The 13,417-nt window shown below is 35.8% G+C and overlaps 1 long non-coding RNA gene across 2 annotated transcripts; it reads right to left on the minus strand.

Annotated features, from left to right (window-relative positions):
- Positions 1-4,049: 4,049 nt before the first annotated feature.
- On the minus strand, positions 4,050-7,811 carry LOC149500572 (uncharacterized). 2 transcript variants are annotated; one of them, XR_016324781.1, is made up of 3 exons: positions 6,827-7,811; positions 6,689-6,737; positions 4,050-5,578 (listed from the first exon to the last, which is right to left on the minus strand). It is a non-coding gene; the product is annotated as an uncharacterized LOC149500572 (long non-coding RNA). The 2 variants fall into 2 exon arrangements; XR_016324780.1 differs by having other exon boundaries at positions 6,689-7,811.
- Between the last annotated feature and the right edge of the window lie 5,606 nt (positions 7,812-13,417).

The following is a 13,417-nucleotide window of genomic DNA, read 5'->3' on the forward strand; positions in this document are numbered from 1 at the left end:
CGTTCTAATTCACAGGGCGGGTCAACTTTTAAAACTCATCTATAAAGGTAGGCTTCGATACTCAGATTGAGGTGTCTACGGGCACCTAAAAGCACTTAGAACTAAATGAGTCTTGAACTTGTTTTAGAGAAATATATAATAATTCAAGCTGCAAAAAATCGTTCATCGCATTCCTCAGAGTTCTGCAATTATGGACATATTTTCGGTGTAATTATAATAATATTCTGGGAGGCCTTCTCAACCGCGCGTTTTGGTGCGCAAGTCAAGATTTTTTTCTATTTTTTTTTATTGCCGTATAGGCAGACGAGCATACGGCCCACCTGATGGTGAGTGGTTATCGTCGCTCATGGACGTTGGCCATGCTAGTGGCAGACCCAAGCCGCTGCCTACCGTTTAATACGCTCCATAAGCCTCGTTTGAAGAAGGACATGTCATAGCGCTCGGGAAATACTAAAGCACACTTAAAGGTGTCATATGTATAATGCAATCCACTAGAATTATTTACTGGTGGTAGGACCTCTTGTGAGTCCGCACGGGTAGGCACCACCGCCCCGCCTATTTCTGCCGTGAAGCAGTAATGCGTTTCGGTTTAAAGGGTGGGGTAGTCATTGTGACTATACTGAGACCTTAGAACTATATCTCAAGGTGTGTGGAACATTTACGTTGTAGATGTCTATGGGCTCCAGTAACCACTTAACACCAGGTGGGCCGTGAGCTCGTCCACCCATCTAAGAAAAAAAAGAATTAAATAAGACGGCATTACTTAATTATGCAGACTCAAACCGCGTCTTAACACAGGAACTGAGTGAAATTTATGGCGCTAGACTAATAGCCCATTTCAAACTGATCAGACGAAAGCGAATCGAAATGTTAATCTATGATAAGTTTGTAAAAGTCGAAACGACTTTTTCGAAATAGAAGAAGACACGAAACCTTCAGTTTGGCCTAGCGAATGATACTGTGAAGTTTTTATATCGATCAAGTCAAATTCAAATAAAAAACTAAATCACCAAAGCTGGCGGGTTCGACTAGTAAACAATAAAATAACAAAATTAGTAAAGACGAAAACGTTTCTCGATAAAAATAATTCACCGTAGCAGGTTGCAGCGAGATGAAGTACCTAAGGTCACAGTTAGTGAAATATTGCATTATTATTGTTTTATTGCTTTCAGCTATCGTTTTATTGATCGCTCGGAAAAATCGTGCCCAGGCGGTTAGGGCGACCATGTAATTCAAATATTGCTTTACCCTTTTTTTACACGCTTTATATTAGCTTCACTTGTATGTATGTTTGTATAGTAACCGGCAAACATCGTGAGCAAATGACCTTGACTGCGCAGAACCGAATTTTAGATCACTTTGGTGGTGAGGGTGAGGCGCGACGGCAGGGGAAATCGTATCGAGCGCGTTATTGGTAGATCAGTCGAACCTTGCGTCCCGCACCGCGCCTTCGTTCCGCTTGCTCCCAAAAGTACGCTTGCGTACAGTGAAAAATCTATCGTTGTTAATCGTTAAGTTATATTTTGTTATAATTGCTTGTTGACTTTGTTGCCATTGCTATTTGTTGAGTGTTTGTTGATTTTTTATAAAAAATACACTATGCCAACTGGTGTAGTATTCAAAAGAAAGGGTAGAAAGATTGTGTACGACGTATATTGCTTCATTATAAAACAGGGGAAGAATGATATTATGGAAAAAGTAAAACAGACTTCGGAAGCAACAAAAACATCAGTGAGTACTGTTAGGTGCATTATTAACGAAGCTGAAGGCTCTGGCTTGCTCATCGTGCTTGGGACTCCGGGTAAGAAAAGATCAGGGAAGAAGAAAGTTACCGGAATGGATAGTTTCGTTCAATCTGTAATAAAAAGATGTAATCATAATAACTACATAACAAGCAGCGAAACTCCGTACCGTAGAAAGGCTTCGAAAATTTTAAAGAAGATATACATTTTAATGGCTCGGAATGAAGTTTACGACGAATTATGAAAGAGCTAGGCTTCAGATGGAAAAAAAAACAGAAAATAATCGGAAGCTGGTAATTGAAAAAAGTAAAATTCGATTACTACGAATCGAATATCTTCAAAAAATAATTAATTATAGACAAAAAGAAGATCGAACCGACCGAGTCGTAAACTACACCGATGAGCCCTATGTCGACTTATCACGATGATGGCGACTCGGGTGATGAAAACAGTGATGATGATAATGGTCAAGATTATGATAACGAAAAAAAAATTACAAATACCAGCTTCGCTTCGACTGAACGAAGACCTGGCAACAGCTCTAGTTTTGACTTAATAGAAGGAATATCTATTTTACCCCAAGATTAAATTATTACAATTATTAACCTATATTTTTTGTTGATGTTCTAATAAATATATAAATAAATACATATGTTGATTTTAATAATTTAATTGCATTATGACGCAGAGTAAATAATGTTTTTGCACGTGAGTGTACCATGCGCAAACTTACCCCCACTACGTCAACAAATGCTCAAGAAGTTTGCCGGCTATTATAACTGATTTCTTCAGATGCGATTTTGACCCACTTTAAGCGGCCAGATTTCATTCAAACTTTATTGTAGATTTATCGAGGACCGATGACAATACACTAATTTGATAAGATTATTCCATTATTCAATTTGCAAAATAAGATTTTTGCCAATTCATATAATTTTTATTTAAAGTCGATAAGGCAGGAATTTATGTTAAAGTACTTAATAGTTTTAAAAATACGCTTTTATAGAAAATTTAACTAAAAAATGAAAAATAAATAATAGTTTAAAAAAACTGAAAAACTCGCTTTTTTTACAATAAAATATATTTTACAATATTTTTAAGTTAAATTTATTAAAATTTATTTTCTATTTTTTAATTGAATTTTATATAAAGCGTGTTTTTTAGATTTTTTAAACTATTATTTATTTGCCTCTAACTTCAGTAGTATCAAGGGGCTATTCTAGTTTCACCTTGGTAGGCGGTATTATAGGGATCAGCCCGAGAGATATTCTCGAGCTCTAGTATGACCAGTAGAATATACTAGCTGACTGGAATCGCGACCCACTGAGAAGAGCAGTCGAAAAACTCAGTGAGCTGTGTCTGTGGGTTGTTTGAGGTTTTTGTCTGTTGTAGGTCAAACTTTTCGTCACATTCAAGTTTTTTGAGTTCGTTGAGAAGGTGAAAGGTGCTTGGAATACCTAAAGGCACCGAGACTGGATCTAGGAGGTCCGATTTTTTTTTAAATATTTTTTTAAGGATATGTAAATTGAAGTACACTCAGACAAAGCTACTGCATAATGCTAAGAACCTACACGAGTAGCAGTTTTTGTTTTGACTAACCATCAGCATTAGATCAACACCAGGTTAGAGCCCTCTGAGCCCAGGTTAGAGTCACCTACTCATTCTGTGAATCTACGAGTAGTATAACTAACTAGCTCGTCGAGTTTTTCACTGGTGGTAGGACCTCTTGGGAGTCCGCACGGGTAGGTACCACCACCCTGCCTATTTCTGCCGTGAAGCAGTAATGCGTTTCGGTTCGAAGGGTGGGGCAGCCGTTGTAACTCTGCTGAGATTAGAACTTATATCTCGAGGTGGGTGGCGCATTTACGTTGTATATGTCTATGGGCTCCAGTAACCACTTAACACCAGGTGGGCTGTGAGCTCGTCCATCCATCTAAGCAATAAAAAAAAAGAAGGTAGAAATAAAACTACTACTCAACACACAAAATGTAAAAAAATTAAATAAATAAATAAATAAAAATCTACTTAAAATACACTATGTACCAAAAGTCGGTCTTGTCGCTAGCTAGGCGATGAGAACCAGAGAAAGCGGTGATTTCACAATTTAAATTTAGCTAAAAAAATATCCTAAAATAAAATGGTCACCATCGACCACATTATCCACCGTGGGCGAAGCGTGGGTGCGCTCGCGCATCTCTATGTGATGCACATTAAATTTGATTGTTTCTACAACCTGCGCAAAGTATATGTCGGCGTTAAGCCAGGATTTACACACATAACTTCTTTTACAATGAAAATACAATACAATTCTATAAAACTTTAACATTACTTGTTTACAACAAAAAGCCACGCCTGAGTTATTCAGTGGTTTTTACACAATTAGCCATTTTGTGTTGGTTATAGCAACTACAACTTCTTTTATACAAACAAATGTAATTACTGCGAAACAATTCACAAAACATAGCTTAATATTCAAAATACATATTTTAGTGATTTTACATGACTCACATTTAATTTACTTTACATGAATTACTTTTAAGTAATATTAACTAACATTGTTATTATCCAGCCTAATAATAGATGGCGCCAACAACATAATTGCATAACAATTACAATACTGAATTAAATTATTAGTAGTGTTAATTATAATATAAATTATTATTAATATTTGTGCTTTATTCATATTTAATCATTTATACAGTCATTTGGGTTTTTAAACAATAATATAAACATTAAACATATTCTGAACATTTTCACATCAAAACAGTGTCTGCTAATTATTAAATATGGTAGAATAACAGTTTTGTTGCTAATAATAAATAAATATTAACATATAATAAACTAATCTATATATTATTATGTTAATTATTGCCAACAGTGGCGTTTGCGCCCATACGGCCATACTGATTCCAGCGCGTCCCTTGCGCTGTTTTAGCATTTCACATAACAGTAAACAAGGCATATCCCCTACTGGGATCTGCCCAACACACAAGGCACCATTCACCCTTACGAGATCTAGCTAACACACAAGAGGATTACCCAACGGGATTTACCAAACACACAAAGCATCACCCATACGAGTCTAGTTAACTCGCAAGCCATCACCCTTACAGGATCTAGCCAACTTACCAGGCATCACCCTTACGGGATCTAGCCAACACACTCGGCATCACCCATTCGGGATCTAGCCAACTCACAAGGCATCACCCACTTGGGATCTAGCCAACCCACAAGGCATCACCCTCTCGGGATCTAGCCAACCCAAAAGGCATCACCCATTCGGGATCTAGCCAACTCATAAGGCATCACCCATTCGGGATCTAGCCAACTCATAAGGCATCACCCATTCGGGATCTAGCCAACTCATAAGGCATCACCCATACGGGATCTAGCCAACTCATAAGGCATCACCCATACGGGATCTAGCCAACAAGACCAGGTTTAAGGATTCGCATGGTGGCCCGCCAGCGTTTTAGGAAGGATAATTGGATAGGAAAATAAAAGTAGATACCATAACAAATTATAAATCATTTTACAGCAGAACAAATCTCTCTGCCCATACGGTCAATTTGTCAGTTATCAGAATCCTCTGACATTAAGAGGATAGATTTACCTATATCAAACCGTTACCATTACTAAACCTTTACCTTTACCAAAACACATTAGATGACAGAGACCGCTCGTCCATCCATTTTTTACCAGCTGATTCAATTTCCCCTAATTCATCATTCAGCGGACCATTTTCAATTTGCTTTATTTTAATGACTGGTAGGGAACATCATCCTTCTAATGCCTCTGCATTTTTGTTTTATTGTTGTGCTGCAGCTTTTAATCAACTGTAATTCTTAAAGCTGCCTGTCAGATCTTATTAATTGATATTTTACAAACATGTGACATTTATGACCCATCAATAAGTTCAGCATGCCTGTTGACCATGCTCGCTCTCTTTGCAATAATGTGGTACTGAATTTCATATTGTTCACAAGTTTTTGAAACTCCTGAATTATCTTTTATCTTGGTGAATTTTTAAAAGTGACAGGTTTCCAAAAATGGAACTAAGATTTTAAAAACAGAAATCACATAGAGATCTGTGCCATCCTTTTTCTTGACTAATAATAAAGCAGCACCCCCACTAGAAACCTAGGGTGCAGAGAGTTAGCTGCTGAACAGGGATGAGCTGTCTCTTATTATGGCATATTATTAAAAGTTTATTTTTATTTTTATTGTAATATGCTTGAACTCCTCACAATAAACAGGAGACATACAGTATGTACAGCGTTGTACTATCCTATCCAAATTAATTATTTCAAATCCAACTTTTATCTGCCTGATCACCATCTATGAGACATGATTTGCAAAAGTTACATGATGATTGAATAATGACTCCAAACTTGAGCATTCACTGGAGAGAAACTTATAAAAATAGATAAGTTCTCCTCAAAGAGTGCAACACTGAGAAGTTATTTTTAAAAGATTAAAACCTATTAGGATGTCAGCAAGACTGTCAGTATTACCATATGATTATGATTACCATATGAAATTCTATAATAGTTCTAGTATTTTTCTCCATTAAAAGTCACAATGCTTTGTTTTGAAATCAGTTGACTCCTTATGCTCAAAAACTTTACATGAAGTTGTTTAGCTTACTAAACTAGATCTGCAATGATTTAAGTCTTAATTGTGGTGATACGTTTGTCATCTTGACGGCGGTAACAAGTTTTCTCGAAATGACGCAAGTGACGCAGTAACCACATTTAAAACCTTAGTGTTACTAAAAGTGCCACGAAAACTGAAGGAATCATTATGTGATTGTGATAAAACTGAGTTATGTTTAGATTATTAACATTATATAGTTATATTTACAAGTTATATTTACAGTATATTTTCAATTTGACGCTTTCGGAACGTTTTTAGAATCGATATTATTTAGGAAGCGAAATACATACCACAGCGTATTTCTCAATAACTTGGATCGAATAAATTTAAGATAAATACCTGAAATCAGTATTTTTACCATCTCAGCGTCAGTAGCTTTTCCAAAACATCCACGGTCTAGAACTCATTTTAAATATCCACAACTTTACTGAATGCATGGATCAGTTCGTCCCTCACTTGCTCCAATGCGGTTCAATACAAAGACCAGATATCGGCTTATGTCTTGCTTGCTCTTTTGAACTCGATGTTCATGCGATGAAACAATTAGCTTCATGATAGTTTCGTCCACATTTCCGCATCGGTCTTGATGTCACGCCCTCATCGGAGTTGAACGGCGGCAAATAAAAGTTATAATGCCACTACAAGGGTACAGCATTTGCAGCTATCATCACTTTTCGCCTTTTTAATACAGGTTGAGAGACCCATCACTTGTTCAACAGTGGGCTACTTCATTCGGAGGCTTACGATTAATTTTGGGGCTGTGATCCCACTTCTGATGTCGGCGTTAAGCCAGGATTTACACACATAACTTCTTTTACAATGAAAATACAATACAATTCTATAAAACTTTAACATTACTTGTTTACAACAAAAAGCCACGCCTGAGTTATTCAGTGGTTTTTACACAATTAGCCATTTTGTGTTGGTTATAGCAACTACAACTTCTTTTATACAAACAAATGTAATTACTGCGAAACAATTCACAAAACATAGCTTAATATTCAAAATACATATTTTAGTGATTTTACATGACTCACATTTAATTTACTTTACATGAATTACTTTTAAGTAATATTAACTAACATTGTTATTATCCAGCCTAATAATAGATGGCGCCAACAACATAATTGCATAACAATTACAATACTGAATTAAATTATTAGTAGTGTTAATTATAATATAAATTATTATTAATATTTGTGCTTTATTCATATTTAATCATTTATACAGTCATTTGGGTTTTTAAACAATAATATAAACATTAAACATATTCTGAACATTTTCACATCAAAACAGTGTCTGCTAATTATTAAATATGGTAGAATAACAGTTTTGTTGCTAATAATAAATAAATATTAACATATAATAAACTAATCTATATATTATTATGTTAATTATTGCCAACAGTGGCGTTTGCGCCCATATATATTATAATGCAACCGAACATTTAACACGTTGTTAAAGGTTTTCTCAGTTTATTAATCACGGCAAAAAGTGAGAGGCAAGCTGTACATAGATACCCACTAGAATAGCTTATTTAATTCAAGAACATTTTAAAGCACTTATGTCTAAATTTTTACCACACAGCATTATTGAAAACCGAATTTGAATATAATTCTGGAAGACTTCCCTCTCAAACATTGTAAAAATAATATTTTGTTTCTTTGGAGCAAAACAAATGCGGCGGAATTATTGTACCAGGAGCGCAGACATTGGCGGCGGTCGCAAAGAATGTCGTACGAGAATTTATGTGAGCGCGCGCGACCGATGACAGCGCTACAGCGGCCACTTCCCTACGCGTTATGCGCCCCTAGTACTTGTTGGTATTTAAATTCCATGATACTAATAAGAATATTTTGATCAAAGTAAGAAGATATATATATAGTTAGTTATTTTATTTACCTCGGAAATTCATAAAATGGATATTCTGTTCTTTCTCTTAATCTCAGTTAAAGAGTTTGAAAAAATATTCCGATTGTCGAAACACCAATATTGACAATAGTTTTTTTTACTTATTTTTTAATCAATCACTACTACAAAACTTTTTACAAATATTTAGTTAGGTTAATATTAGGTTACAAATATTTAAGTAATATCATATAAAATGTCTGTGCTGTCTTTCAAGCATTGTTGGGCAAATGTATTTCATAACAAAGGGATAAGTAGCAAAGCATAAGTAGTTCACAATGGGTTTCCAGAGATCTTTTTTTCCACGTACCGTCCGGCTTTGGAATGATCTCCCTTCCACGGTGTTTCTCGAGCACAATGACATGTCCTTCTTCAAACGAGGCTTGTGGAGAGTACTAAACGGTAGGCAGCGGCTTGGCTCTGCCCCTGGCATTGCTGAAGTCCACGGGCGACGGTAACCACTCACCATCAGATGGGCCGTATGCTCGTCTGCCTACAAGGGCAATAAAAAAAAAAGAGATCTTAGAACTTATATCTCAAGGTGTGTGGCGCATTTACGTTGTAGATGTCTATGGGCTTCAGTAACCACTTAACACCAGGTGGGCTGTGAGCTCGTCCACCCATCATGGAATAAAAAAAAAATTGAACTAGAATCGCGTCTTGTTTCCGCAGGTGTTCATAGGCATGGTGACGATGCAGTACCAGGCGTAGAGGACATGGTGGAGCTGATAGAGCGACAAGAGCGGGCCTGCATACGCTTCGTCCACTTCAGCAAGGAGAACGAGCTCCGGTCGAGGGTCTTCAGCGAAAAGATGGGCTTGGGTCCATGAGCGACGGTAACCACTCACCATCAGGTGGGCCGTATGCTCGTCTGCCTATGCGGCAATATATATTTATATATAATTTAATAGTGTGTAAAGAATTTGCATGATATTTATAGCGGACTTGTAAGTACATTCAGTATACACAGATTTTCAAATGCATCTCAAAACTGAACAATACGTTCTCATAAGTTCGATCTCATAATTCGCATCAGTAGCTACTTAAATATCAAATAAAGGGAAAAGCCGCCTTTACCGAGCGAGTCGGGTCGAAAATAGTGAAATAACAGCGACGTGAGCCCTTAAATCTGTGCACACGTCATTTGTTTATTAAGGGCTTTGCCGCGCGCCCTTTTACCATAAATACTGGATTGCACAGGAACACTAACTGGGTATATTTATTTTTGTATTAGCATTGCGAATACATTTCTTAGGTTCATGGAAAAAATATACTGTTCTGTTAAAATAAATCTTAAACATAAATAAGATATTACAATTGAAAAGCAATCGTTTAAAGTTTAGGTTAACCTAAATCTTAACACTCATCGGCAATCACTCAAGATGTCCGACATTTTATCGGATTTCGAATATGGCAGCTACTGGGTACGGCCGTTTTAAATGATAAATCACTGGCTGCGTCACTGGACTCGTCAAAATGAACTTATTTGTCAAACTTAGATCATTGTCAAGCGATAAAGTGTACAGGAAATTGAAATTTGTATCACGGGACGAAAATCGGGTCCGTCCGCCATCTTGGATGCTAATCGTCACGACTTGTAATTTAAATGTGGAAGGACTTTATTTGTATAAAAAAAGCAAATGGAAAATTTAGAGTTACGTAGAATTTTACAATAAAAATGTTTTTTTATGCCTGGTTTTAAAAAAAAGTATTTCCTGGCTTGTGAGCACAATTATTTTAATATTATTAGATTAGACAGAAAAAGTAGCAAAGGAGCTCTTTATTGATGTTCCTCATTCATTTAGCAATTACTTTTTATTTATACAGATACATTGTTTACTTACTGTATGACAATGCGCCAGCGCGTTGTTTGCATTCATTATAATAATACATAGTAGCATGGTACTTAAACCAGGGAAAAAGATTAAAAGGATTAAAAGGAGGCTGCAGCCTGAATTCGTTCTTGTTCAATCAAAATATGAACATTAGAATTTTATTGTAATATTGTAATGGTAACACCTAAGTCCTAACTATGTTGCTAATTTTAAGATTTGCTCATGGCAACCCTCTCTTCCGTTCCAGCCTTTTAGCCCCGTGCATGGCAAGTTGTAATTAAATTATAATAAATGAGTATGTTCATTTTACAAACTCTGCCTTTTATTTACACTGTTCTCTTCTCAAGACCATATTCATGATGCTTGTCGTGACGCCAAGGGCAGACACAGAAGGATCATCATCAAAGGGAAATTCTTCTCTCATCGGGGGAATCACGACTCTCAATAAAGAGGAAGAGACGAGAAGGAGGAATAAGACTCGTCTCCCCCGTAGACACTATTTTACAAATACAAATAGGTAAAAGGTTTTCACGTAAATCTGCTGGTGATTTTACACAGCCCTTGAGTATCGAGATGTGAACAACGTCGCCCACCTCAAGATAGCTATCGATATGGAGTTCGAAACGTATTCAAACTAAGTTTACGTAATAAAAAAAATATATATGCCTCTATGAAATTCCTTTAATAATATACAACGTCCGAATTGGTGTACTGTATCGTTTGCAGAATCAACAGGATGCATAATCTAAACAACAATGACACAAAAAATATCTCCGAAAAATAGTTTTTCTGAGTGGCTTAGCGTGGCAAGATAGTTAGATATATCAAAATTAGTAGTAGCAGTGGTACTGTTTTATTGCTTATGTGGGCATGCCACATTCAAAATGCAAAAAACTTCCACATTGAGTCTTTCTTTGACTTAACAAGAATGAAAGATATGAAGTATTTGATGGCCAAAAGTTTTACTTACGTAATAAGGTTCGATTTTTGAGTATATATTCCGAGGAGTCAAAATAATAATTATAAATATTCGGTTTATGTATTATGGTAGGTATGAATTTATTGGAATTATGTACTTACAATTACTACTTCGAGTTCGGGGAATTTCAAGTAAGACGTCATTCATTATGTTTCAGTATCTTCGACATTTTGAGTCTGATTTTTTAAATTCGAGTTGTCGAGCATGAATATAACATTTTACTGTACTTCTGAAATTTTAGTAAAATCTTTCGAATACAATGCAATTTTAAAATTATAAAATACTATAATTTGGATTTTCACTGTACGGAACCTCTGTACCCATTTTCTTTTTTTTTTTTAATTCAAATGACGAATATCTGGACAGGAAATGACAGTTATATTTGTAAACTGTTTTATTTTGTAGATATCACAGTCGAATTAGGAATGTATAGTTTCTGTTGGAGCGTTCGTGTCTTTGTTTTATCAATTTACTGATTTTACACGGAGCTGATCGACTCATAATGTCAATTAAACTAAGATTCAGTAAATTAAGATGACGAATGGCAACATTATATTGAACATTGAACTATGTACTTATTTTAAATTCTGTTTTTTCATTTTTGTTTACAGATTGTTTTTTGTTTTTTCAGTAAACATTTAAATACCTGTATATCAATTCACAAAGACAGTTCAGTACCATTTTTCAATTGTTTTTAATCCGATTCGATTAACTGATCTTATTTTTTAGGAGTGAATGATGAGCTTTGTTGACAAGTTATTGATAACTAGCCTCAGACATAGCTCACTGAGTTTATCGCCGAATCTTCTCAGTGGGTCGCGTTTCCGATCCGATGGTAGATTCTAGGAAGCACTGCTCTTGCTAGGGCTAGTGATAGCAACTTCGTCAGGTTAGAGCCCTGTGAGTTCACCTACTCGCTCGGTTAAGCTGGCACAACCCCTAGAAGTTACTAGCATAGGTAGAAAAAAAAGTCATTAATTTGGAAACAGTTTTTACCAATAAGAAAACAAAAGAGAAAATGTAATTTATTAAATTATTCAAAAACGGCTCGTCTTGCAGGTATGTCTTTTATTTGGATTTGATGCCGTCGCTACCAAGCTTGAGATCAAGCCGTTAGGCCAATCCGAAGATATTCTGATGATATATATCATCTAAATCAATCCATCCGTTTTCGAAGTCTATAGATAGCATATATAGGTACAGATACATATCGACTTTTGTATGTATATATACAATAAATGAAACTAAATCTTGATATAGTTATGATTAAATTTTGACAACTAATTTGAACTCTAATATTTTTATCTTAATGTCCATAAGGTTAAAAAAATGAGTTTTATTTATTAATAAGTTATAGGTATTTACAGAGAATAAAATATTTGAAAAAAAAAACAACTTCGTTATATTTGGTAAACAATATTAATGCTAATAGAATATTAGTTAGTAGAAATCAGTGTATAGATTAACCAGGACTCCAGGTACCTTACCGATGCCGCCTTAGGGTTGATTATGCTATTAGCTAAACTGTGGTTAAAATTCAGTAATTAACTACTGAAATCGATTTATAATTTTTAATTTGTCTTCAGTAGTCCTTTATTGATTAGTAAATCAGAAGTTGAAATTAATTGCAAAGAAAAACTTAAACATAAAATAAACTTAAACCCAAATTGGAAATCTCCCCCTTTTAATGATGTGTTATTTAACAAAATACGATCAGTAGGCTGTTTGCAGTTTTTTTTTGCTAGCTCGACAGCAGCTGTTGCAATTCTTATTTTAGTTATATTTTAATAATAGCTGTAGAAAAGAGTAAAAGGACTTAGAGCGGAAAGTATTTTGAATTTTTTTATTTTTTTATTTCTTATATGGGTGGACGAGCTCACAGCCCACCTGGTGTTAAGTGGTTACTGGAGCCCATAGACATCTACAACGTAAATGCGCCACCCACCTTGAGATATAAGTTCTTCGGTCTCAGTATAGTTACAACGGCTGCCCCGCCCTTCAAACCGAAACGCATTACTGCTTCACGGCAGAAATAGGCATGGTGGTGGTACCCGTGCGGACTCACAAGAGTTCCTACCACCAGTATCTCAAGAAGTCCTACCACCAGTAAATCCTTCTATAAGCAATAGTATCCACCGGCTCTCTGTATTCCGTAAAAATGTAACGTCAGAATACTACAATTACAGATGATTGAGAGATAGCGACATTAGTTTGAGGAGACTAGGAAATCGCCGGACTTCCGCCCTCCCCTGGGGATGAAGGGCGGGGCATGTCGGAGTCGAACTGACTAAAACCTC

This window comes from Bombyx mandarina, chromosome 20 (genome assembly GCF_030267445.1).
Source record: "Bombyx mandarina strain Sakado chromosome 20, ASM3026744v2".
NCBI lineage: Eukaryota > Metazoa > Arthropoda > Insecta > Lepidoptera > Bombycidae > Bombyx > Bombyx mandarina.